At 42.9% G+C, this 27,152-nt stretch overlaps 1 long non-coding RNA gene across 1 annotated transcript; it reads right to left on the bottom strand.

Annotated features, from left to right (window-relative positions):
* Nucleotides 1–390: 390 nt before the first annotated feature.
* On the bottom strand, nucleotides 391–26,798 carry LOC137325515 (uncharacterized). Its single transcript, XR_010963888.1, has 3 exons — nucleotides 26,730–26,798; nucleotides 3,957–4,069; nucleotides 391–589 (listed from the first exon to the last, which is right to left on the bottom strand). It is a non-coding gene; the product is annotated as an uncharacterized lncRNA (long non-coding RNA).
* Nucleotides 26,799–27,152: the final 354 nt, after the last annotated feature.

Genomic DNA, 27,152 nt, shown 5'->3' with positions numbered 1-27,152 from the left:
CCGCGCCTGCGCGTCCTCACGAAATACGTCATTGCATCCCATTGTACTCCATTTGAAAGGGTTGGGAAGGTGGGGAGTGATGGACGACTTCCCCTCTGGAGGGAAAAGCAAAATACTGCTGATGCTGGAAATCTGAAATAAAAACAGAAAATGCTGGAAGTGCTCAGCAAGTCAGCCGGCATCTGTGGAGGAAGGTGCAGAGTCAGCGTTTCAGGTCGATGACCCTTGCTCAGAAATTCGGACAAAGGGCCATCCGCCGGAAACGTTAACTCTTGTTTCTTTCTCCACAGATGCTGCCTGACTTGCTGAGTATTTCCAGCAATTTCTGTTTTTATTTCTCCCTAGAGGTATGGCTCATTGGGTGCCGACAGCCTTTCACTACATCCCCAAGTGCTATTACTTATAAAGAGCGACCTCATGTTTTCTTGGGCTATATAGCTGTCCCATACTTTATTTTTTTAAATGAATGTTCTTGTTATTTATCCCATATGTCAAGATGGCATTTCTGACAGGCCTTGATAGTTGGATTCAGGATTTATCCACCAACGAGGGAACTGCATTCGGCAGAGGCTTTTCCAAGTTTCCTGGCCTGTGAAATCCAAACAAACAGAGGTAAGTGCCCCTTTGCTGCAAGTCATGTCAGTCAGTTTCTGAGGCCAATCCAATCCTACGAGGTATCGTTGAACGGGTTGGCTGCTAGGCGGGACTTCCGTCCCACCCAGTTAAAATTGTGTCAGGGTCCCAATTATGTAATGGGACTCCGCTTTAATATATATTCATCAAGCACCTGCCGGTTTCCAGCAGGTTCGTTTTGAAACGGAATCAATTGGTCTGTTAAAATTGGGACCAGTGAATTCAGGATGTGAACGGGGCGATAAGCGGATTTCCCCAATTTTAACCGTTTGGGGCCCTAGTGTTTCAGTTGTCTTTTTATGACCTTAGCCACTTGAGGTGCTGCTTTTAGTGCCTTGTGAACCTGAACCCCCAAATCCCTCTGCTCTTCCCCATCACTTGGCTTTCCCCCAGTCAAAGTATTACTTTTAATTTTTTAACCAAAATGTACCACCTTATATTTACTGACATTGGATTCCATTTACCACTTTTTTGCCCATTCCACCATATTCCCGTGGAGCTTCCATTGCTCCGTGGAATTATTTACTATGTCTTCTATGTTAGTATCATTTGCAAATTTAGATACCACTCCCTCTGGTCTTCTATCCATGCCTGTGATATACACAGTGAATAGAAGTAGTCCCAGGACAGAACCCTGTGGGACTCCACTACCCACTTCCATACACTCTGAGATACTGCCCTTAACTTCCACTCTCCATTTCCACCATCCTAACCAGTGGAAGTGGTGGTAGGGACAGCCGAGGAGAATACACTCCGAAGGATGCCATTCTCTCCAAACTCTGCTCAGCAGGGCAGAGATGTAGAACTCCGGGATCCAGCCATGAAAAGGAGAATATTGGAGGAACATGAACAAATGTGTGAGGTGATGGCAGTCCTGCCAGGCACTCTGTCTACTATGACAGGGAGGATGGGGAGTCCACTTCCACCATCTGTAGGGTACTTTCGCAGGGGTTCTCCATTCTGCAATCTACCGTGGAGTGTGCGGCCATCTCCAGGGACAATGCAGCTTGGCCCTCACAGCAGGAGTCAGTGTTAGCAGACTTGATAGAGGCTCAGGCAGATGCAATACAGACTAGACTCTGGGCTCCAACACATCTGCTCCACCTTAGAGAAGTTGGTGGACAATGTAGATCGGGGCTTCTAAGGTGTAACTCATCTTCTCCAGTCTGCTCTCCCGCAGAACAGTAGGACTGATGTGCCGTTACCCCAAGGGAGGGAGGGTCGGTGGTACGGGTGCAGTACGTGGAGACCTCTCTCAGGACATCAGCATGACTCATCCCTCGCCACTCCCTCAACCAATACCTGACATGGTGCCTGAACTCCAGCTGCCCCACACTGTCCCGGCAGAAGTCCAGGAGCAGCAGACTGCAGCATGGCCCTCATGGGCTCCAGCACTCAGAGATCATCAGCCACGAGCATCTCAACAGTCCCAGGAAGATGCTAAGTAGCCTACCACCAGCTCTGTTCAAGCAATTGGGGTTGCACCTCATAGATGTGGTGGACCTAGGAAGTCATTGGTTAAAAAGAGCACTGAGGGTTGACATTTGAGTGTTTCATTACTTCATATGGAACCATTTGTTTTCTTGTGCAGATTAAAAATCTTTTTCACTTTTATGTGCACTGTCCTTTCAAGGCATGTTCTGTGTTAGCCTTGTCATTATGTCCTTCATTTAGAAATTGGTTTAATGATCTTAAGGTGACAAAATGCAGGATTCAAAAACAACAGAGTGAAGGTTCCAGGACTATTAGTGCTAGGGGGTCTGGTCACAGAAGAGTGGGAAGAGAAAGAGGAGTCTAAGTGAACCGCTGAGCTACGAGTGCATCCCTTGCATCTCGGGCTGCAACATGTTCCTCATGTCCTCCAGCGTTCTCTTCACCATCCTCTTCCTCATCAGATGATGAGTCCTGCAGGCCTTCTTCCTTTGCACCGCCAGTCCTCTCTGTTAAAAGAATGAAAGATTTGCATTGATATAGCACCTTTCACAACCCCAGGATGTTGCAAAGCGCTTTACAGCCAGTTAAATACTTTTTAAAAAATGTAGTCACAGTTGTAATGTAGGAAACGCAGCCAAATTGATTCTGGAGACTCTGGCTGTCGAATATTGCAGGGAGCCTCCTGAACTATCAAGACACCTGAACCTTAACTTGAGCATCCCGATGGCCTGCTCAATGACACACCTTGTGGTGACGTGGCTGCTGTTGTAAGTGTTCTGTTGTGGAGTTGTAGGATTTCGTCAGCCATGGTAGAAGGGGGTATCCCTTGCCCCAAGCAGCCATCCTCTAAGATTGGCTCCAGATTGGAACATTGGTGGGATATTGGATTGCTTTAAAATGAAGGCATCATGACAACTCCCTGGATGGCATGAACCTCTTGCGATTGCACACTAGTTGTACATTTATTGAGTGGAAGCCACTGTGGTTAACAAAGGCTCCTGGCTGGCCGCGAGATATGGTCACCATGCTCGTAGTGCTTATTCACGTTTAACTCATCTGCCTGATCTCTTTCATCACTCATAACTAGATCTAGCAATTTCTCTCCCTTTGTAGGCAAACAAACATACTGTTTGAGGAAGAAGTCCTGCACACATTCTAGGAATTCCATTCCTTTGTCTCCTATTGCTCCCTCCCCTGTCCCAATCAATGAGTGGGTAATTAAAATCTCCTAGAACAATAATTTTGTCATTCCTATTCATCTCCCTGATCTGTCTACAGATTTCGTCTTCCATTTTCCTCCCACAATTAAGGACTTTGTAGTACAACTCTACTAATGTAACAATCCCTTTTTTAAAATCTTGGATCTCTAACCATGTTGACGCCCCTCAGACTTGAACACAAAAAGAAAATCTTCCCCCAAATGAATAGAACTCTATTTTTAAAATCTCCGCAAAGATAGCAGTTCAGATAAACAGAATGCTTAAAAACTCCCATAAAATACATTTTTTATTTTAATTTCTGAAATTGGCCGTGACTTGCTACTCACAACTTATGAGTTATACAGTCAGCCCCTCTCTTAATTTAACAGGCAGATATTGAGTATCGTCCGTTTATCAAAGTATTAATTATGAACATACATATGAAAGAGGGCAGGAAAAGATCAGCCAGTCCATCGAACCTGTCCCATCCCAGCATGGTTTAACTTCTGCACACTATCACCCCCATTACCCTTCCCCCACCAAAGGAGCTAAGACAATCTCCTAGGAGAGATTTAAAAAACATACGCCAATTCAGGAAAAAACTTGGAGAAATTCCTCTACGACCCCTGAATGCAAGCTCCAGAAGATCATGGTAACTGGGTCACACCCTTCCCCAAATAACCCACCTACCTTCTGTAGATAAATATGTGTCACTCTCAGGAACTCATCCAAATCCTTTCCGATTGCTTGCAGCGAATCTACACTCTGCTCATGCCAACAACTTGTTTCCGACGTTGATGTCTCTGTGAAGAGAAGTATTTCTTAGTTTCTAACCTAGTTCTACACATTCGTAACTTCTGTGCTTATATCTCATGCTTATAGCCCCAGTACTCCCTAACCTATTTAGCTCAAATAACCTATCTAATTGGACTGACTCCACGTCTTTCATTATTTTAAAGGCCTTAATCGTAACTCCTCAAAGTCTACGCTTTTTCAAAGTGAAAAGTTCCAGTTCTCTAAGCCTGGACTGGTAACTAAGGGCTCTGAAACTAGGTATCGATCTAATGGGCCGCCTCTGAACTTTTTCCAGGACCTCTACATCTCTTTTAAAAATAACCTCGGCACCCTTTTCCCAATAATGACTGAGTGGATAAATGTGCCGCATGATGTTGCACTGAGCCCCACAGGCCAGGTTCCATTCCCTGGTCTGTGCTGAGTCAGCTGGTCGCAGCTGCAGTACCACTGAGACCTGTACATTTGGCCTTGGAAATTGGAGTTGTTAAGATGGCGCACAACTGGGAGAACATAGCAGAGGATGGAAAATAACTGAAGTAGGGTGGGGTATTTCAACAGAGTGTAATTAAAAAACTATTTTAAACTCATTTATTTAATTATGCTTTGGATTAAAAAGTAGAAAACATGTGGTCCAATGTTTTCTACTACTAACAATTGTGATTTCATATTAATGTTAGTTGACTGAGATAGCATAGAAGACACTAATCCTCAATTGGCATCACCCAAAATAGCCATGTGATCTGTATGTAGTTATCCACAAGTGCACAATGAGCAACCACGTCAGAGTTGTTGTGACTAGTATCCTGGACAAGCAGTAGCCGAGCAAATAGTCAACCTTACTGCTTAACCCTGCAGTTCTCCAGTTGAAAGGCAGGTATATACTGCATGTGCAACTTGGTCACCCTCCATTATTGTAGTGTTTTAAAAACAAAAAAAGGGCAAACATTAAGGTTTTGAGAAGTAGGCTTTGTGAGGTGGTCTGCAATATCTTATCCTTACAGCTGAACCATGCTCCTTGACTGGGAATAGCTTCTTCATGGAGATAAGTAAGAAAGTCAGAATAAAATTGCTATTGTATTTGTATGCCTTTATCAAATCTTAAGTAGTGTTACCTAACTGGTATTTTCAATTATCATATACTAATCTGCTTGAAAAGATTATAGTACAATAACTGTCAAATCATGATGTAATTCAGACATAATTACACCCCGACATCGGTGTCATTTCCACACAATGCTCCTCTTTTTCAACATTACCGACACAGAGCCCATTCTAAACTGAAAATTCCTACTGGAAAGACCAAATCCAGGAGGCTTCTTCAAATCACTGATTCCAAAAAAAACACTGTAAAAACCTGCCTCTTTAAATAGACGGTTGAGTCAATAGCATTAATCTGCTCTCTAATAAAGAACCAGGTTCAGTAAATAAAAACAGAAAATGCTGGAAATACACAGCAGGTCAGTCAGCATCTGCAAAGAGAATAGGCAGGTTATGACATTTTGGGTATGTTCTCCTTGATCAGGAACTGCTTCATCTGGAGTTTTTTTGCCCAAGTCAACATCCTAGTAGGGTTGCCAACCCTCCAGGATTGTCCTGCGAGCAACCTGGGAGAAAAATCATAGAGGCATTAAAGGAAAGTGTGGTTTTTTTTTGAACACTTTTGTTTATAGTTAGCTATTAGTTATAAAAATATTGGAGATGGGAAAAAAGGGCTGTTTGACTGGGTGGGGTGGTTGTAGATAGGAGGTCACTGATGAAACCTCCAGGACTACATCCATCCTAGTTTCATTTGGATAAATAAATAACTTTTTTTTAATCTGCTGCACACAAGTTAGAACTGGAATGTCATTTCCACTACGTAGAAGCTTGCAGACCTTCAAATTATTGTGTCTCTTGCACAGTCCAATTTATGCAGACTTACCAGTTATTGGTTTCTGTGATGCAAGGACCCGAGGGAAGCTGGTGACTAAGCAGCAAACAGTTAAATACATGGTTGAGTGCCTCCTACACTGCTACTATTTTGCAAGGAGGAAGAGCAGGGGATAGGTTGAGAGTCACTCAACGGCTGCTTCCAGACTCTCTGTCAAACAAGTTTCAGTTGACAGCTGGTGTTTGTACACCATCCGAGCTCCTCCCATTCTAATTACCTCTTCCCACCCTTCTCCTCATCCCTCTTGTGTGCATCAAGCCTCCTCTGAAATACATCAAAGCTATCTGCTTCAACCACTCCACATGGCAGTCAGTTCTCCATTCTCACCATTCTCTATGTAAACAAATTTGTCCTAAATTATTTATTTGATCTTTGTGGCTATTTTATATTTTTGCCCCCTTGTTCTGGACTCATCCACAAATGAAAACAGTTTCTCTGTGTCCACCCTATCAAATCCCTTCAAGACTTTAATGACCTCCATCTGGTCTCCTCTTAGCCTGCTTATTCTTCCCAGATATATTAGTTGCATCCTTTCAATTCTGGTAGCATCCTTGGAAATCTTTTCTGCACTTTCTTCAGTGCTTCAGGATCCTTTTTGTAGCAGAGAGACCAGAACTGTGCACAGTACTCCAAGTGTGGTCTAACTATGACTCTATATAAATGTAATATTACCTCCCTGCTTTTGTATTCTATTCCTCTAGAAATGAACCCTAGTACTTTGTTTACACTCTTTACGGCCATATCAACTTGCATTGCTACTTTTAGCAATTTAAGTACCTGTATTCCCAGATCTCTTTGCTGCTCTACCCTATTTAGTTTACCTTCCAAGGAATAAGTGGCCTCCTTTTTCCTCCTAACAAAATGAAACACCTCACACTTGGCTATATTGAATTTCATTTGACATTCATCCATCCACTCTGCAAACCTTTATATCAATGAGTGTTAATTGTATTCAGGTGGTGGGTATCAATTGGGGAGTTTCTTGTATCCTTTTTATAGGAGAGCTTATCCAGCGGGGTGTGTGTGTGTATGTAAAAAAAGGGGAGTCTCTGTGAATAAAGGCTTGGAAGCAACTAAAGACCAGGCTCCAGTATTCTAAAAATCTAGTGTAAATTGCTATCAGCTGTTTAAGTTCAATTTTAAAGTTTAAATTTTTAAGTTTCTGTCAGGCTTCAGCAGAGAGAGCTGCTGTAGTTACTTAATTGGTTAGCTAGATTAAACTGGTTCCTGAAGGTGGAGCAGGCCTGACTCATGTGAGTCACAAACAGTAGAAAAACAGGGGCCTGTTAGTGCAAACCAAGCATGGACTGCAGTGGAGCACAGAGTGAGACAGCTGAGAGTTTGGTGAAGTGGGGGAAGGAGGCGCTGCTTTGCCTTGCTTTTCCTAACTTTTTCCACAGAGCGGCAGCGGACCTGAGTAGAAGACTGAGAGTGGGGATAAAAGCAGCAGCATACCTGCAACAAGAGAAAACTACTGTGCGATGTCGCAGGTGAGTCCGAGAGGTGATCACAGTATAAAAGTAGAGACTGAGAGCGGGAGGAGAGTCTGAGAGGTGAACGCAGTGTAACTCTAAGGCAAGTCATGGCAGCAGAGCTTGCACCTGTGATATGCTCCTCCTGTACTATGTGGGAAGTCATGGACACTACCAGTGTCCCTGGCGACCATGTGTGCGGGAAGCGTGTCCAGCTGCAGCTACTGGCTAACCGCATTTCGGAGCTGGAGCTGGAGCTGCGGGTGGATTCACTGTGGAGCATGCGCGATGCTGAGATTATCGTGGATAGCACGTTCAGTGAGGTGGTCACACCACAGGTAAAGATTACACAGGCAGAAAGGAAATGGGTGACCGCCAGGCAGAGTAAAAGGACTAGGCAGGTACAGCAGGAGTCCCCTGGGGCCATCTCCCTCTCAAACAGATATACCGCTTTGGATACTGTTGGGGGAGATGGCTTATCAGGGGAAAGCAGCAAGAGCCAAGTTCGGGGCACCACGGGTGGCTCTGCTGCACAGGAGGGGAGGAAGAAGAGTGGCAGGGCTATTTTGATAGGGGATTCAATTGTAAGGGGAACAGATAGGCGTTTCTGCAGCCGTAAACGTGACTCCAGGATGGTCTGTTGCCTCCCTGGTGCTAGGGTCAAGGATGTCACGGAACGGCTGCAGGGCATTCTGGAGGGGGAGGGTGAACAGCCAGTAGTCGTGGTCCATATTGGTACCAACGACATAGGTTTAAAAAAAGGATGAGGTCCTGCAAGGTGAATTCAAAGAGTGAGGAGATAAATTAAAAAGCAGGACCTCAAAGGTAGTGATCTCAGGATTACTACCAGTGCCACGTGCTAGTGAGTATAGGAACAGGATAATAGACAAGATGAATGTGTGGCTGCAGGGATGGTGTAGGAGGGAGGGATTTAGATTCCTGGGACATTGGGACCAGTTCTGGAGAAGGTGGGACCTGCACAAGTGGGACGGGTTACACCCGAGCAGGACCGGGACCAATGTCCTCGCGGGAGTGTTTGCTAGTGCTGTTGGGGAAGGTTTAAACTAGAGTGGCAGGGGGATGGGAACCTTAGCGGGGAGTCAGAAGGGAGTAAAGTTGAGAGCAGCAAGAGAGGGGAAGACCCAGGGGAAATTTACAATACAAATAGTACAAACAGTTATTCAAGAACAAGTGAAAGGGAAAAGCGTAGAGCAGCAGAAAGAAAGTGTACTTTAGACACTACAGATAAAGTGAAAACTAGAAGGTGTAAGGCAATTAACCCAGCATCAAAGCTGAAGGTCAGGCTAGGGTGTGTGGCCCAACTAAGAGTTCTATATACAAATGCACAGAGTATAAGGAATAAATTAAATGAACTACAGGTTCAAATTCAAATTGGAGGGTATGACATGATAGCTATTACTGAGACATGGCTGCAGGATGGTCAGGATTGGGAACTAAATATACCGGGTTATAAGGTCTACAGGAGAGATACGGAAAATGAAAGAGGGGAGGAGTAGCCTTAGTGATTAGAGATGAAATCAATTCAATGATAAAGGAGGATATAACGAGAGGTAAGCTGCCAACAGAGACCTTACGGGTTGAATTGAGAAATAGGAAAGGATCTCAGACTATAGTGGGAGTTGTGTATAGGACCCCTGGCAGCAGCTCTGAAGTGCTAGATTGTATAAATGCAGAGATTAGACAAGCGTGTAACAAAGGCATAGTGGTCTTAATGGGGGACTTTAACCTTCACATAGATTGGGAAAAGCAGACTAGCAACTGTCAGAAAGGTAGTGAATTTCTTGAGTGTGTCCGGGATAGTTTTCTACAGCAGTATGTCCTAGAGGCAACAAGGGGGCAAGCCATACTAGATTTAGTAATGAGTAATGAACCAGATTTAGTTAACAGCTTAACTGTGTGTGAACATCTATCCAATAATGATCATAACATGATCGAGTTCAATGCTGCTAAGATTCTAGACTTGGATAAGGCCGACTTCAATGGGATGAGACAGAGACTGTCCGCAGTAAACTGGGCAAATCTGTTAATGGGTAAAACGACTGATGATCAGTGGGAAATGTTTAAAGAAACATTTAACGAGATACAGAACCGGTTTATACCCCTGAGGGGCAAGAACTCTACTTGCCAAAAAAAACAGCCATGGACAACTAAAGAGGTAAGGGACAGTATAAGACATAAGGAAAGGGCATACAGAAAGGCAAAAAAAGGCACAGATCCTGGCAAATGGGGAAAGATACAAAGATCAACAAAGGGTCACAAAACAGATAGTAAGAGCTACAAAAAGAGAGTATGAAAAGAAACTTGCAAGAGATATCAAAACCAATACGAAGAACTTTTATAGTTATATTAGGAAAAAGAGGGTGGTCAGGAGCAGTGTTGGCCCCTTAAAAACTGAAAGTGGGGATATTGTCATTGACAATGGGGAAATGGCGGACATGTTGAACAATTACTTTGCATCAGTATTTACAGTAGAAAGAGGATAGCATGCCGGAAATCCCAAGAAAACTAATATTGAATCGGGGACAGGGACTCGATAAAATTAACATAAGTAAAGCAACAGTAATGAAGAAAATAAGAGCACTAAAGAGTGACAAATCCCCAGGACCAGATGGCTTCCATCCCAGGGTTTTAAAGGAAGTAGGTGAGCAGATTGCAGATGCCCTAACTATAATCTTTCTAAGTTCTCTAGATTCAGGAACTGTCCCTCTAGATTGGAAAATTGCACATGTCACTCCGCTTTTTAAGAAAGGAGCGGGAACCCGGGGAATTATAGACCAGTTAGCCTAACATCTGTTGTGGGGAAATTGCTGGAGTCTATAATTAAGGATAGGGTGACTGAACACCTCGAGAATTTTCAGTTAATCAGAGAGCCAGCATGGATTTGTGAAAGGTAGGTCATGCCTGACAAACCTGATTGAATTTTTTGAAGAGGTGACTAAAGTAGTGGACAGGGGAATGTCAGTGGATGTTATTTATATGGACTTCCAGAAGGCATTTGATAAGGTCCCACATAAGAGACTGTTAGCTAAGATGGAAGCCCATGGAATCGAGGGAAAAGTACAGACTTGGTTCGGAAATTGGCTGAGCGAAAGGCGACAGAGTAGGGATAATGGGTAAGTACTCACATTGGCAGGATGTGACTAGTGGAGTCCCACAGGCATCTGTCTTGGGGCCTCAATTATTCACAATATTTATTAACAACTTAGATGAAGGCATAGAAAGTCTCATATCTAAGTTTGCTGATGACACAAAGATTGGTGACATTGTAAGCAGTGTCGATGAAAACACAAAATTACAAAGGGATATTGATAGATTAGGTGAATGGGCAAAACTGTGGCAAATAGAATTCAATGTAGACAAATGTGAGGTCATCCACTTTGGATCAAAAAAGGATAGAACAGGGTACTTTCTAAATGGTACAAAGTTCAAAACAGTGGATGTTCAAAGGGACTTAGGGTGTTCAGGTACATAGATCATTGAAGTGTCATGAACAGGTGCAGAAAATAATAAATAAGGCTAATGGAATGCTGGCCTTTATATCTAGAGTACAAGGGGGCAGAAGTTATGCTGCAGCTATACAAAACCCTGGTTAGACCGCACCTGGAGTACTGTGAACAGTTCTGGGCACCGCACCTTCGGAAGGACATATTGGCCTTGAAAGCAGCGTAGGTTTACTAGAATGATACCCGGACTTCAAGGGTTAAGCTACGAGGAGAGATTACACAAATTGGAGTTGTATTCTCTAGAGTTTCGAAGGTTATGGGGTGATCTGATCGAAGTTTATAAGATATTAAGGGGGACAGATAGGGTGGATAGAGAGAAACTATTTCTGCTGGTTGGGGATTCTAGGAGTAGGGGCACAGTCTAAAAATTAGAGCCAGACCTTTCAGGAGTGAGATTAGAAAACATTTCTACACACATAGGGTGGTAGAAGTTTGGAACTCTCTTCCGCAGACAGCAATTGATACTAGCTCAATTGCTAAATTTAAATCTGAGATAGATAGCTTTTTGGCAACCAAAGGTATTAAGGGATATGGGCCAAAGGCAGGTATATGGAGTTAGATCACAGATCAGCCATGATCTTATGAAATGGCGGAGTAGGCATGAGGGGCTGAATGGCCTACTCCTGTTCCTATGTTCCTATATTCCTATCCTTCACCACATGGCTATCCAATATTAACATCAAGGTCCTCCCCCTCCTAAATTAATAACTACTTTTAATGCACAAGTTGTGTGGACAATGCATACACTCTAAGAATGAGCAGGGCCCTACTAGGTAGTTAATCTATCTTTTGTGTCAATAATAGTTGTGTAAATTAGGTTTACACTGGGCAAACTTCAACAACAACAACTCGCATTACGTAGTAAAACATCCCGAGGCGCATCACAGGAGCGTTATCAAACAAAATTTGACACCAAACTACCTAAGGAGATATTAGGACAGGTGACCAAAAGCTTGGTCAAACTAGTATAAGGATAGCATCTAAATTTGTCTATCAGAGTGGAGACATGATAAAAATAGATAATTGGAGATTACTTTACGTTAGGATCAAAATTCTGAATTCTTGGATTCAGAATTCTATAGAAGAGAGTGAACGGGGACTGTCTCAGTACATTTCAGATTTTTTTTCAAAAGACTTGTCTTCAGCCTTATACAGTGAATGACATCATTAGATAAAGTTAAACCTCAAAAGGACAATCAGCTGGCCAACACGGAGCAACCGTAATAAGGAATCAAAGTTCTCATTTTTTTGACTGATCTTCAGTCTTATTTCATTTGTGACCAGATCAGTATTCACTTCTCTGAAATCAAATTACATGTTTCTGTGACATCAACAATATTACTGGGTGTGGGGGTGGGGCAATATTTGTGTCTGGGTAAGCAGTTGCAGGGCTAGACTAGGGGCCAGCCAAGGATTCAATGGTGGTGGGGTGGCGGGGGGGGGGAAGCCTGTGCAATTTCCCAGTCACCCCTCATTAGTATGTGGTAGGTGAGCTGCCAGTGTAGAAAGCATCCCCATAGGCAGCTTACTGATTTTTGAAGTGGGAAATCAGGCAGTGTGGCCGCTTATCATGGGCCTGCAATGGCATCTTACAGGGGAGGTGCATTTTTTGTGTGGCACGGGGAGAAACAACACTGTGGAGCAGCAACCAATACAAGTTGAGAACCCACAGCATCAACAAAAAGCACTTTCAAATCCTTTAAGGTGAAAAAACCTGCAATCCGTTCTGAGAAGAATGTCTCCAAAGCTCTAGACAGCTTTACCTCAGAGCAGCTGAGGATCCCTTTAAATATCACTCCAAATGGCTGACTCCCGACTTGTATTACCCTTGGATGGTGGGAGGGAGCAGGAACTGACGGCAGTCAGGTGGTGAGGAAGGAAAACTGTAGCAACTCGCCAAGGCTTCTTCGGCAGCACTCCTAAACCCGCGTCCTCCATGCCTAGAAGGACAAGGGCAGCAGATGCATGGGAACAACACCATCTGCACGTTCCTCTCCAAGTCTCATACCATCCCAACTTGGACATATATTACCGTTCCTTCATCGTTGCTGGGTCAAAATCCTGGAACTCTAAAACTGACAGCACTGTGGGAGTACCTTCACCATGTGGACTGCATCGGTTCAAGAAGGCGACTCACCACCACCTTCTCGAGGGCAACTAGGGATGGGCAATAAATGCCAACCTGGCTAGCGACGCCCACATCCCGAGAATGAATTTTAAAAAATCACGAGGGAGTCACTGCGCACTGGGGTGGTACCAGTCGATTCAAGAAAGAGAGGCAAAACTGATACAGGCAACTACAGATTCTTTAATCTTACTTCAACACCTTGCAAAATAATGGAACTGATTGTCAGGTGTAAATGTGAGGACTACTATACATTAATAATCTTTGTAAGCTAAAGTAAAAATGGATTCAAAAGGGGAAAACCAACCTCTTTGAGGAATTGTCATCCAAATGGATTGTAGTAAGCATTAGGACATGTCCTCCCTATATTTCCAAAAGGCATTTGACAAAATTCCATATGAAAGGCTATTAGTTAAGCTGTGAGGACTTGGCAAATCTTTGTTATGGATAAAAATTGACAGAAGGATAGAAAGCAACAGGTACTTGTTAGAAGAGTTATGTCAGGTTATTGGAGGGAGAAAGAAAGAAGACTTTCATTTATATAACATTTCATGCCCTCAGGACATCCCAAGGGGCTTTACAGCCAATTAAGTACTTTTGAAGTGTAGTCTTGATTGTAATGTAGGAAACGCGGCAGCCAGGTTCAAGAAATAACAGTGTGATAATGACCAGGTAATCTGTTGGTTGAGCGATTATTGGCCAGGACACCAGGGAGAACTCCCCTGCTCTTCTTCAAAAAGTGCCAGGGGACCTTTTGCGTCCACCTGAGACTGCAGACAGGGCCTCAGTTTAACATCTCATCTGAATGACGGCACCTCCAACAGTGCTGCACTCCCTCTTTGCTGCACTCCCTCTTTGCTGCACTGGAGTGTCAGCCTAGATTATGTGCTGAAGTCTCTGGAGTGGGACTTAAACCCATAACATTCTGACTCAAAGGCGAGAGTGCTATCACTGAGCTACGGCTGACACCTAATAAGTGGGGTGCCCCAGGGAATGGGCTCGGGACCACTACTGTTTCTCATTCACATGACTTGAACTCAGAAACCTAATGCAAATTGGTTAAATTTGAAGATGATACCGAACTAGGAAGAGAGGTGGAATTGGAGGAGGCAGCTCAGGTTTTTTTTTAGAAAAATATATAAATATCATAGTCGTACAGTTTGTAAAAATTGTGGTTCCTTTCCCCTGCACACAGAACCACAAGAACCCGATGGTACTTCAACCAAGTGGCAATTCGTCACACATGAGACCAGACGGTGAGAAAGGCAAAACAGTTAGTCGTAATGCTACCCTCATCCCAAATTCACACGCACACAAATTTTCCAGCTGGAATTGTAGATTCCCTACTACTACCCTGCCTGAGATTAGCTACACAACACAGGAGCACAGTCTGTGAACTGTACCTGAGAGTTTCTTGGTCCAATTCTACACTGTGCAGGACCTTCATAACTAAATCGTTGTGGGGGGTGAACTCAAACATGTCATTGATCAGTCATGTGGTCGCTAATCTCATAGAAATAAAGGCCCATCACAGAGGCCTCCACAAAGCACCCCCTGGATTTCATTTTTAACTCCTGTAGTCAGCATCTATTCTGCAACTTTTTAAATTGCACTATTGAAAGTGATTTGACCGTTGGGATTGCTGGTGCACTTTTTAAAACAGATCTGTTTCAAAATGCCATTGGCAAACTTTTCCTAAAATTTCCGTGAATTAATTCATAAAAATCAAATGAACTGCTTTCACCTACCAATGTGTGGAGTATGCCACGGCTGCAATGGTTCCCCAAGCCTGCAGTACTGATATTTGCCATATGGTGGTGCACTATACTACAGCCTTTCAAGTATTTAGCAATGAGAGCCATTGCACAACTCTGCTTTAGGAACATAGAAACAGGAGTTGGCCATTCAGCCCCTTGAACCTGATCCACCATTCAACTAAGTCATGGTTGATCTGTACCTCAACTCTACTTATGTACGTTTGCTCCATATCCCTTGATACCCTTACCTAATAACAATATTACTCACCTAGTATCAACTGTGGCTCAGTGATGGCATTCTCACCTCTGATTCAGAAAGTTGTGGGTTCAAGTCCCACTCCGGGGACTTGAGCTCAGTACTGAGGGACATGCTACCTTTCGAATGAGAAGTTAAACTAAGGCCCTATCTACCCTTTCAGATTGACATAAAAGATCCTATGGCACTACTTGAAGAGCAGGGGAGTCCAAAAATCTATCTATCTCAGCCTCTGCAGAATTCCAAAGATTCACAACCCTGAGTGAAGAAATTCCTCCTCATCTCAGTCTTAAATGGCCGACCCCTTATCCTGAGACTATGATCTCTAGTTCTAGACTCTCCAGCCGGGGGAACAATCTCTCAGCATCTACCCTGTTTCTACTATGATTTTTGTGAAGAATTCCTGATTTCGCACCTAAACGGCCTAGCCCTAATTTGCATGTTATGTCCCCTCATTTTGGATTCCCCCACCAGAGGAAATAGTTTCTCTGTATATACCCTATCGAATCCTTTTATCATATTAAATACCTCGATCAGATTACCCCTCAATCTAATATACTAAAGGGAATAAATGCCAAGTCTTTGCAACTGGTCCTCATAATTTAACCCTTTAAGCTCCAGTATCATTAAGGTGAATCTGCGTTAGAAGCTATCAAATTGCACATTAGTACAAACACCTGTTGCAGCATTTCAAAGATATTCAATACCATTCCAACAACATTAATTGGACCACACCACACAATTGCACTCAAGTCCAAGCATATCCGCATGGTACTGCAGCCATAGTTGTTAGCAGCAATTAGCTGGAATATACTTTTTCACTATTAGAAAATTCCAACAGCAACATTTTAGAAACATAGAATCTTACAGTACAGAAGGAGGCCGTTCGCCCCATCATGCCTTTGCTGGCTCTTTGAAAGAGCTATCCAATTAGTCCCACTCCCTTGCTCTTTCCCCATAGCCCTGCAATTTTCTCTCCTTCAAATATTTATCTAATTCCCTTTTGAAAGTTATGATTGAATTTGCTTCCTGCACCCTTTCAGGCAGTGCAATCCAGATCAGAACAACTCGCTGTGTAAAAAAAATGTTCTCTCATGTCGCTTCTGGCTCTTTTCTAGTGACAATTTTTCCTTCCCATTCCCTTTAATCACCTGATCCCTTTAATCACATGGCATGTTACTAACTCATGAACAACTGAATGGTTTGTAAGTTAATAATTAATAAAAGCACAACGAACATTTCACTCATTAAGTAAGCAACCTCTGTTGGCAGGCTGTTTCTTGGTGAAACGTTCTTTCATAGCAACAACTAAACCAGGCAGAGAACCTGATTCAATCAATGCACTTTGCAAAATAATTCACAGGGATCAAAATACATCACGTGAAAGGTTACCAATGCCAGTATTAAAAACAATCAGAATCTGAATCTCTTTCATTATTTGGCTGACAGAAAGGCTGAGAGAAACCCCTCAGGAAAACCTTCTGACTAATTAGAGAAACACAAATAGCACCAAGTGCAACCAACAAAGCCAAGAGTTTCAGCAGCACTGGCAAAGCGATTCCTTTCTGACTAACAGTATTGACAAGCGTTTTGGTCGGTTTGATGGTGCGTTCCCACTGCGTGAGGATGGTGTCCCAAACTTTCGGCCATTTTCCAGGCCCAGTCAGTCGAAACTGGTAAGGTGAGCACGGACCGAAGAAAACCTGGAATGCCAACAATGGATCACTGAGGAGGAGCTGCTTTATGTTGGGTTTCATGCCGATCAGCTCAGCTAATTCATCCACATAGGGTACGTAATCAACTTGAATAGTGTGTCTTTGGGAGCCGACGTATCTTATACGAGGAAGGAGGCATTGCTGGATCTAGTTTTGGGGAATGAGGTGGGTCAAATGGAGCAAGTGTCAGTGGGGGAACATTCAGGGAACAGTGATCATAGTCTCGTAAGGTTTAGATTAGTTATGGAAAAAGACAAGGAGCAATCTAGAGTAAAAATACTTAATTGGAGGAGGGCCAATTTCAGTGGGTTGAGAATGGATCTGACCCGGATAAATTGGAATCAAAGATTGGCAGGCAAAACTGTAATTGAACAATGGGCGGCCTTTAAAGAGGAGATGGTTTGGGTATAGTCTAGGTACATTCCCGCGAGGGGGTAAGGTAGGGTAAGCAAAGCCAGAACTCCCTGGATGACGAAAGAGATAGAGAGTAAGCTGAAGCAGGAAAAGGGGGTGTATGACAGATGTCAGATTGATAATACAAATGAGAACCAGACTGAATATGGAAAGTACTGAGGAAAGTGAAAAGGGAAATAAGAGGGGCAAAGAGAGAGTATGAGAACAGACTGGCTGCTAACATAAAAGGAAATCCAGAAGTCTTCTATAGGCACATAAATAGTAAACAGGTAATAAGACAGCCTTGCCAGCGATGCCCACATCCCATGAACGAATAAAAAAAGATGAGGGGTGGGGCTGACTAGGGACAAAAAAGGAGATCTACCCAAGGAGGCAGAGGGCATGGCTGAGATACTAAATGAGTACTTTGCATCTGCCTTTACCAAGGAAGAAGATGCTGCCAAAGTCACAGTAAAAGCGGAGATAGTTGAGATGCTGGATGGGATAAAAATTGTTAAAGGGGAGGTACTAGAAAGGCTGGCTGTACTTAAAGTAGGTAAGTCACCCGATCCAGATGGCATGTGTCCTAGGTTGCTAAGGGAAGTAAGGGTGGAAATTGCAGAGGTGCTGGCCATAATCTTTCAATCCTCCTTACATATGGGGACTGGAGAATTATAAATGTTACACCCTTGTTCAAAAAAGGGTGTAAGGATAAACCCAGCAACTACAGGCCAGTCAGTTTAATCTCGGTGGTGGGAAAGCTTTTAGAAACGATAAGCCAGCACAAAATTAATAGTAACTTGGACAAGTGTAGATTAATAAAGGAAAGCCAGCACGGATTTGTTAAAGGCAAATCGTGTTTAACTGACTTGATTGAGTTTTTTGATGAAGTAACAGAGAGTTGATGAGGGCAATGCGGTTGATGTGTATATGGACTATCAAAAGGCGTTTGATAAAGTGCCACATAATAGGCTTCTCAGCAAAATTGAAGCCCATGGAATAAAAGGGGCAGTGGCAGCATGGATACAAAATTGGCTAAGTGACAGGAAACAGAGAGTAGTGGTGAACGGTTATTTTTCGGACTGAAGGAAGGTATATCGTGGTGTTCCCCAGGGGTCGGTACTAGGACCACTGCTTTTTTTGATATATATTAATGACTTGGACTTGGGTGTACAGGGCACAATTTCAAAATTTGCAGAGTGACCCAAAACTTGGAAGTGCAGTAAACAGTGAGGGGGATAGTAATAGACTTCAAGAGGACATAGACAGGCTGGTGGAATGGGCGGACACATGGCAGATGAAATTTAATGCAGAGAAGTGCAAAGTGATACATTTTGGCAGGAAGAATGAGGCGAGGCAATATAAACTAAATGGTACAATTCTAAGGGGGTGCTGGAACAGAGGGATGTATATGTGCACAAATCTTTGAAGGTGGCAGAACGGGTTGAGAAAGCGGTTAAAAAAGCATACGGGATCCTGGGCTTTATAAATAGAGGCATAGAGTACAAAAGCAAGGAAGTTATGTTGAACCTTTATAAAACACTGGTTCGGCCACGACGGGAGTATTGTGTCCAGTTCTGGGCACCGCACTTTAGGAAGGATGTGAATGCCTTTGAGAGGGTGCAGAAGAGATTTACTAGAACGGTTCCAGGGATGAGGGACTTCAGTTATGTGGATAGATTGGAGAAGCTGGGGTTGTTCTCCTTAGAGCAGAGAAGGTTAAGAGGAGATTTGTTAGAAATGTTCAAAATCATGAAGGGTTTAGTTAAAGTAAATGAAGAGAAATTGTTCCCATTGACCGAAGGGTCGAGATCCAGAGGACACAAATTTAAGGTGATTGGCAAAAGAATCAAAGGCGACATGAGGAAAAACTTTTTTACGCAGCGAGTAGTTATGATCTGGAATGCACTGCCTGAAAGGGTGGTGGAAGCAGATTCAATCATGGCTTTCAAAAAGGAATTGAATAAATGCTTGAAGGGAAAAAATTTGCAGGGCTATGGGGAAAAAGTGGGCGAATGGGACTAACAGGATTGCTCTTACTAAGAGCCAGCACGGGCTTGATGGGCTGAATGGCCTCCTTCTGTGCTGTAACCATTCTATGATTCTATACAGAGAAAGAGTAACACACACATTTAAAAGAAGTGCCTAATTTTCTACATTCTCCTAACATTTGCAACATGAACACTATCAACATTGTCACATAAATGAAAAGTATTACATTTCTAATATTGAAATTCTTGCATAGGTCACAGGCTCCATTGAAAACTGCTATGTAAATATTTTCTATGGAAATTCTAATGTTGAAATGTCCACACTTACCTGTAACATAAGGGGAGTGTGGCTTCTGGTCCTCAGCAGTTTCCTTCCCATCCCCTCACCCATGATTCATGCTTTTACTTACTTCCTTTGTATACCCTAGCCCTTCATCTTTCCACTACCACCTCCCCTTGGTACCAATCCCTCTCACTCCCATTAATCAGAAAGCAAGTTGGAACACTACATTGATACATTCAGACAATACAAACACAAAAAATCGTATTACACTGATGGATCCCCAACTCAGGGAGATGGCATTTCCCTGGTCTTACCAGTCTTCCCAGGGCTCATATACATAGCACAGAATTCCAATCCAATGCCTTTATCTTTAATTATTTATCTACTTTAAATGTGAACCTAATTAGGTTATGGTTACTTTTTCATACCTTCAGGTCACTTATTGTTCCTGCTCTGTTATTCAGAACCAGATCTCGTACCGTGTCCTCCTTCTTGGAAATGCAACATACTGATTAAAGAATCAGTTCTAGACTCACTCTAAGAACCACTCCCCATTTTGACCATAAATGTTTATTTTATCCCAGTCTACATCACGATAGTTAAACTCAATCGCTCCTAAACTTCTCTACAAATCTCATCCTCAATTTCATTCCCACAGTCAGGAAAACCTCCCATTATGGTAACAGATGCAATTATGCTTTAACTCAAAACAGACAGACTGGCCTAGAAATTGGATCGCGCAGCGCCTGTTTTTCAAGCACCATGCTTGCTGCAGTCTCGGGTGTAAAGCATCCAAACCATGGTCTTTAAAGGGCCTGCTTGAGGCTCCCGTGCCCTTTGCTCCTCTGCCTTTAAGTGCATCCCCCCCTCCTTTTGCCCTCAATTGGTGGCAGAGCCTTGAGCTAACAGTTGTACTCTGTGGAATTCCCTCCATAAACCTCTCTCAACACTTCCACCATGGCTCAGTGTCTGTTCCTTTATCTTTTTTTAATTTATTTTGCCTCGACTCTGTAAAGCACCTTTGGGGCATTTTCTATGTTAAAGCTGCTATATGAATGGAAGTTTTAGACAAGTTGGAGTTTGTCTCCCACTGAGATTAAGGTCTCAGAACGTGAGGCAGAGTTGGAGACAACCTGACACATCAAAGAGGTTTTTGGAGCAAGAGTTTCAGAGGGTAGTCACCCTGCTAAGAGACAGAGAGCTGGAAGTGGTAGAGGAAGGAGTCCTGACTATTCATAGGTCAGGGAAAGTGAGGAGGGGCAGGCGACAGCAGGAATACACACAGCAAATTGCCCTCTTCAACAAGTTTTAAGCCCTGGTTTACTACGGGGAGACTAAGAATCTGGGCAAGACCATCAAATGGATTACAATGGCATCAAAAAGCATCAGATGGTTCCGGGGAGGGGTGGGGTTGAAGATTAGCAATGGTTAGGAATGCAGTAGTAATAGGAAACTAGATAGTTAAAGGGGTGGAGACTTTCTTTTGCAAACTAAACCAAGAGTCTTGGATGCTTTGTTGTCTCTCAGGTGCTAGAGTAACGGGCAATTCAAAAAGACTGAAAAAGAGGGCCAGTCATCATGGTTCATTTGGGAGCCAATGATATAGAAAAGGAAAGGCCTCAAATCCTGCAAAAGGAGTGTAGGAGATTAGTAAGCAGCCTTAAGAGCAGGGCTTCAAGGTTGGCAATCTCCGGATTGCTCCCCCAACCACGTGCTAGAATAGGGAAGATTAGGGATCAAGCTTGGCTAATGGGATGGTATCAGGAAGACGGCTTTATATTTTATGGGGCATTGGCAACAATTCTGGGGAAGATCAGAGCTAATTCTGTACAGGGAGCTAATGTACTGGCAAAACAGATTTTTTTTTATTCGTTCACGGGATGTGGGCATCGCTGGCGAGGCCGGCATTTATTGCCCATCCCTAATTGCCCTTGAGAAGGTGGTGGTGAGCCGCCTTCTTGAACCGCTGCAGTCCGTGTGGTGACGGTTCTCCCACAGTGCTGTTAGAAAGGGAGTTCCAGGATTTTGACCCAGCGACGATGAAGGAACGGCAATATATTTCCAAGTCGGGATGGTGTGTGACTTGGAGGGGAACGTGCAGGTGGTGTTGTTCCCATGTGCCTGCTGCTCTTGTCCTTCTAGGTAGTAGAGGTCGTGGGTTTGGGAGGTGCTGTCGAAGAAGCCTTGGCGAGTTGCTTAAGTGCATCCTGTGGATGGTACACACTGCAGCCACAGTGCGCCGGTGGTGAAGGGAGTGAATGTTTAGGGTGGTGGATGGGGTGCCAATCAAGCAGGCTGCTTTATAGAAAAGCAAACTAAGAAGTGGGGAAGGGAGGGAAAATAAAAGCAATCAGAGTGGTCAGAAAAGTAAAAGCAAATGGGATCCAAGGGAAAGTGGCAAGTTGGATCCAAAATTGGCTCAGTGGCAGGAAACAAAGGGTAATGGTTGACGGGTGTTTTTGTGACTGGAAGGCTGTTTCCAGTGGGGTTCCACAGGGCTCAGTACTAGGTCCCTTGCTTTTTGTGGTATATGTCAATGATTTAGACTTAAACATAGGGGGCATGATTAAGAATTTTGCAGATGGTACAAAAATTGGCTGTGTGGTGGATAGTGAGGAAGAAAGCTGTAGACTGCAGGAAGATATCAATGGACTGGTCAGGTGGGCAGAAAAGTGGCAAATGGAATTCAATCCGGAGAAGTGTGAGGTAAACATGATTGGGGAGGGCAAATAAGGCAAGGGAATACACAATAAATGGGAGGATACAGAGAAGTGTAGAGGAACAGAGAGACCTTGGAGTGCATGTCCACAGATCCCTGAAGGTAGCAGGACAGGTAGATAAGGTGGTTAAGAAGGTATAGGAACAGGAATAGGCCATTCAGCCCCTCGAGCCTGCTCCGCCATTTGATAAGATCATGGCTGATCTGTGATCTAACTCCATATACCTGCCTTTGGCCCATATCCCTTAATACCTTTGGTTGCCAAAAAGCTATCTATCTCAGATTTAAATTTAGCAATTGAGCTAATATCAATTGCCATTTGCGGAAGAGAGTTCCAATCTTCTGCCACCCTTTGTGTGTAGAAATGTTTTCTGATCTCGCTCCTGAAAGGTCTGGCTCTAATTTTTATATATTTACAGGATATTTTCTTTTATTAGCCAAGGCATAGAATATAAGAGCAGGGAGGTTAAACTAGAACCATGTAAAATACTAGTTAGGCCACAGCTTGAGTACTGCATACAGTTCTGGTCACCACATTACAGGAAAGGTGTGATCGCACTAGAGAGGGTACAGAGGAGATTTATGAGGATGTTGCCAGGACTGGAGAATTTTAGCTATGAGGAAAGATTGGATAGACTAATGGTATTTTCTTTGGGACAAAGGAGGTTGAGGAGAAATTTAATTAAGGTGGATAAAATTATGAGAGGCCTAGATAGAGTGAATCGGATGGATCTATTTCCCTTAGCAGAGACGCAATAACCAGGGGGCATAGATTTAAAGTAATTGGTAGAAGGATTAGAGGGGAGTTGAGGAGAAATTTTTTCACCCGGGGGCGATGGGGGTCCGGAACTCACTGCCTGAAAGGGTAGTAGAGACAGAAACCCTCATCGCATTTAAAAAGTACTTGGATGTGCACTTGAAGTGCTGTAACCTACAAGGCTGGATAGCTCTTTTTCAGCCAGCACAGACACGATGGACCGAATGGCCTTCTTCTGTGCCGTAAATTTCTATGATTCTATGAAAGAGCAAGTAGAGAAGGTAGAATTTGAAAGGGTAAATATACAAATAAAAAAGAATTTAGAAAATGGATAAAATGCGGAAGGAATAATGTGGAGGAGGGAAATCAAATTGATCAGTTATAAGCAGAAAAAACAGATAAGGGAATGTGGTATTAGCTTGGCCAAACAAAAAAGGAAAATGAGTAGCATTAATATACGAACAAAAAAATAAACAAATAAATAGAAAGAGAAAAATTTAGTACAAAAACAAAAGCACCAGATTGAAATAGGCAGATTTTTGACAGTTGAGGAGTGAGCTGGTGAAGGACAGATGGAAAGAAAAATTGGCACACGAGACTATAGATTAACAATGGGACATTTTTAAAAAGGAGATTTCAAAGGTAAAAAATAAATATATATCATTACAAGTAAGGAGACTACTTCAAGTTTTAGGATTCGGTGGGAAAATAAAGGGGTTAAAACAAACTAAAATTGAAGAAGAGGGCATATGAGGCCGATAGGCATGATCGAGGTAAGAGAATATGAAAAAATGACAAGAGAGGTTATGAGGGATAAGAAGAAACAAAGAAAGAACTTGCATTTATATAGCGTCTTTCACGACCTCAGGACGTCCCAAAGTGCTTTACAGCCAATGAAGTACCTTTGAGGTGTAGTCACTGTTTACTGTAGGTAACACGATAGCCAATTTGGGCGCAGCAAGGTCCCACAACCACAAATGTGATAGTGACCTGATAATCTGTTTTTAGTGATATTGATTGTGGGATAAATATTGGCCAGGATACCAGGGGATATAGTGCCATGGGATCTTTTACATCCATCTGAGAGGACAGGCAGGGTCTCGGTTTAACATCTCATCCAAAAGATGTCACCTCCGATAGTGCATAAGACCATAAGAGATAGAAGCAGGAGTAGGCCATTTGGCCCTTCGAGCCTGCTCCGCCATTTAATGAGATCATGGATGATCTGATTTTTACCTCAACTCCACTTTCCCGCCTTTTCCCCATATCCTTTGACTCCCTTGCTGATCAAAAAATTGTCTAACTCAGCCTTGAATGTATTCAATGACTCAGCCTCCACAGCTTTTTGGGGTAAAGAATTCCAAAGATTCATGACCGTCTGGGAGAAGAAATTCCTCCTCATTTCCGTCTTAAACGGGCGACCCCTTATTCTGAGACTATGCCCACTAGTTTTAGATTCCCCCTTGAGGGGTAACATCCTCTCAGCATCTACCCTATCGAGTCCCCTCAGAATCTTGTATGTTTCAATAAGATCTCCTCTCAATCTTCTAAACTCCAATGAGTATAGACCCAACCTGTTCAATCTTTCCTCATAAGACAACCCTTCCATACCCGGGATCAACCTAGTGAACCTTCTCTGAACTACCTCCAATGCAAGCATGTCCTTCCTTAAATAAGGGCACCAGAACTGTATGCAATACTCCAGGTATGGTCTCACCAGCACCCTGTACAGTTGTAGCATGACTTCCCTGCTTTTATACTCCATACCCCTAGAAATAAAGGCCAATATTCCGTTTGCCTTCCGGATTACCTGCTGCACCCGTATGTTGATTTTTTGTGTTTCACGTACGAGGACATCCAGATCCCTCTGTACCACAGCATTTTGTAGTATTTCTCCATTCAAATAATATTTTGATTTTTTAATTTTTCCTCCCAAAGTGGATGACTTCACATTTTCCCACATTATATTCCATCTGCCAAATTTTTGCCCATTTGCTTAACCTTTGCAGATGCTTTGTGTCCTCCTTGCAACTTGCTTTTCCACCCATCTTTGTATCATCAGCAAATTTGGCCACAATACATTCTGATTCTTCGTCCAAGTCATTGATATATATTGTAAATAGTTGAGGCCCCAGCACTAACCCCTGCGGCACCCCACTGGTTAGAATGCCATTTTTAAAATGACCCTTTTATCCCGACTCTTTGTTTTCTGTCAGTTAGCCAATCCTCTATCCATATCAGTATATCACCCCCATGAGCTCTTATCTTGTGCAGTAACATTTTATGTGGTACCTTGTCGAATGCCTTTTGGATATCCAAATATACTGCATCCATTGGTTCCCCTTTATCCACCCTGCCCGTTCAAAGAACTCTAATAAATTTGTCAGACACGATTTCCCCTTCATAAAACCATGTTGACTCTCCTTGATTGTATTATGAGTCTCCAAATGTCCTGTTACTACTTCCTTAATATTGGATTCTAGCATTTTCCCAATGGCAGATGTTAGGCTAACTGGTTTCCTGCTTTCTCACTCCCTTCTTGAATAGAATTGTTACGTTTGCGGATTTCCAATCCGCTGGGACCTTTCCAGTATTGCACTGGAGTGTCAGCCTAGATTTTGTGCTAATGTCTCTGGAGTGCAACTTGTTCATAGTAATGGACTAGTAACCCAGATGTTTAAATGCCACCACGGCAAGTTGTGAAATTTAATTTAATAAATCTGTTAATTTGTGGGCTAGCATCGGAAAAATTAATCATGAAAGCTGCCAGATTGTGTTAAAAACCCAACTGGTTCACTAATGTCCTTCATGGGAAGAGAATTTGCCACTCGTCCCTGGTCTGACCTCCATGTGACTCCAGTCCCACATAATGAAGTTGACTCTTAAAGCCCTCTGAGGTGGCCTAAACAAGGAATAAGCAACATATCTTGAGAATAAAATAAAAAACTGATTTACTGTTTTACTGTAAATTTAACATACACGATGCAGATAAAGTTTACAGCCTTCATTCTCAGATATTCCCTTATATTATGCTGTTTTTGGTTAGCTATTTTGTTTAACTCATACAAAACAGGTGGGGTTTATAACAAGGGGGTAAAATGGATTCTGTATACCACCTTACATAGAATTACACAGAATGGACAGCACAGAAACAGGCCATTTGGTCCAACTGGTCTATGCTGGTGTTTATGCTTCACACGCTCCTCCTCCCACCCTACTTCATCTAACCCTATCAGCATACCCTTCTATTCCTTTCTCCCTCTCGGATTTAAGTGTGCTGCAGTTGAGGGTGGAGGGCAAACGTTAATGGGTCCAACAGGTCACCATTCAGGCATTTAATGGGCTCTGCGGCTCATCACTTGAGGATTTAATAGGTTCCCAGATGTTCGATAGGTTCTGTAAGGCTCCGCTGAGGCATTCAATGGCCCTGTATATCAATGCTCCAGAGATCAATGGATCTACGATGTATACACTGAGGAGCTCAATACGCTTGTGCCCCAATCTTGAGGAGTTTTAACAATTACCGTTCAGCAATTTGATGAGTCCTATACTTAACTGCAAGGTTTTTTTTAAATGATTTCTTTCCCCCTCAAGGTACTGATTAAGTACTACTGACAAAAAAACAAGTACTGCGAGGGGAATTGGAGCTTTCGGCACAGTTTTACCAGTGGTTAGTAAAACTCAATCAAGACGGTGGATTAATGTGAGATGTCAAAATCTTCAGTACTGATGTGTAAAATACATACCTTCTGGCCATTTGTTCTTTCTTCTCCAATATCTCTGCAATCATTTTGCTGCTGGAAGGCCGTTTAGCCAAACCTGTAAAATGAAACAGAAAATTAAAAGAATATTGTTCCACACAGGGAACTAGGTTTACCGGATCAATATTGTAAAAAAAACACACATCCAATGTACAAAAACACAATGCTGTATTTCACAGAAAATAATTCATTTTTAACTTGTTATTCTACTACAACAACAACTTGCACATATATATATATATATATAGCACCTTTAACATAGTAAAACATCCCAAAGCACTTCACAGGAGCGCAATTAGACAAAATTTGACACCAATTTGATACCAATTTGACATTAGGACAGGTGACCAAAAGATTGGTTAAAGAGGTGGTTTTAAAGAGCATCTTAAAGGAGGAGAGGCAGAGGGG

This window comes from Heptranchias perlo, chromosome 9, assembly GCF_035084215.1.
Source record: "Heptranchias perlo isolate sHepPer1 chromosome 9, sHepPer1.hap1, whole genome shotgun sequence".
Classification (NCBI taxonomy): domain Eukaryota; kingdom Metazoa; phylum Chordata; class Chondrichthyes; order Hexanchiformes; family Hexanchidae; genus Heptranchias; species Heptranchias perlo.
This window is presented reverse-complemented; position numbering and strand designations above follow the sequence as displayed.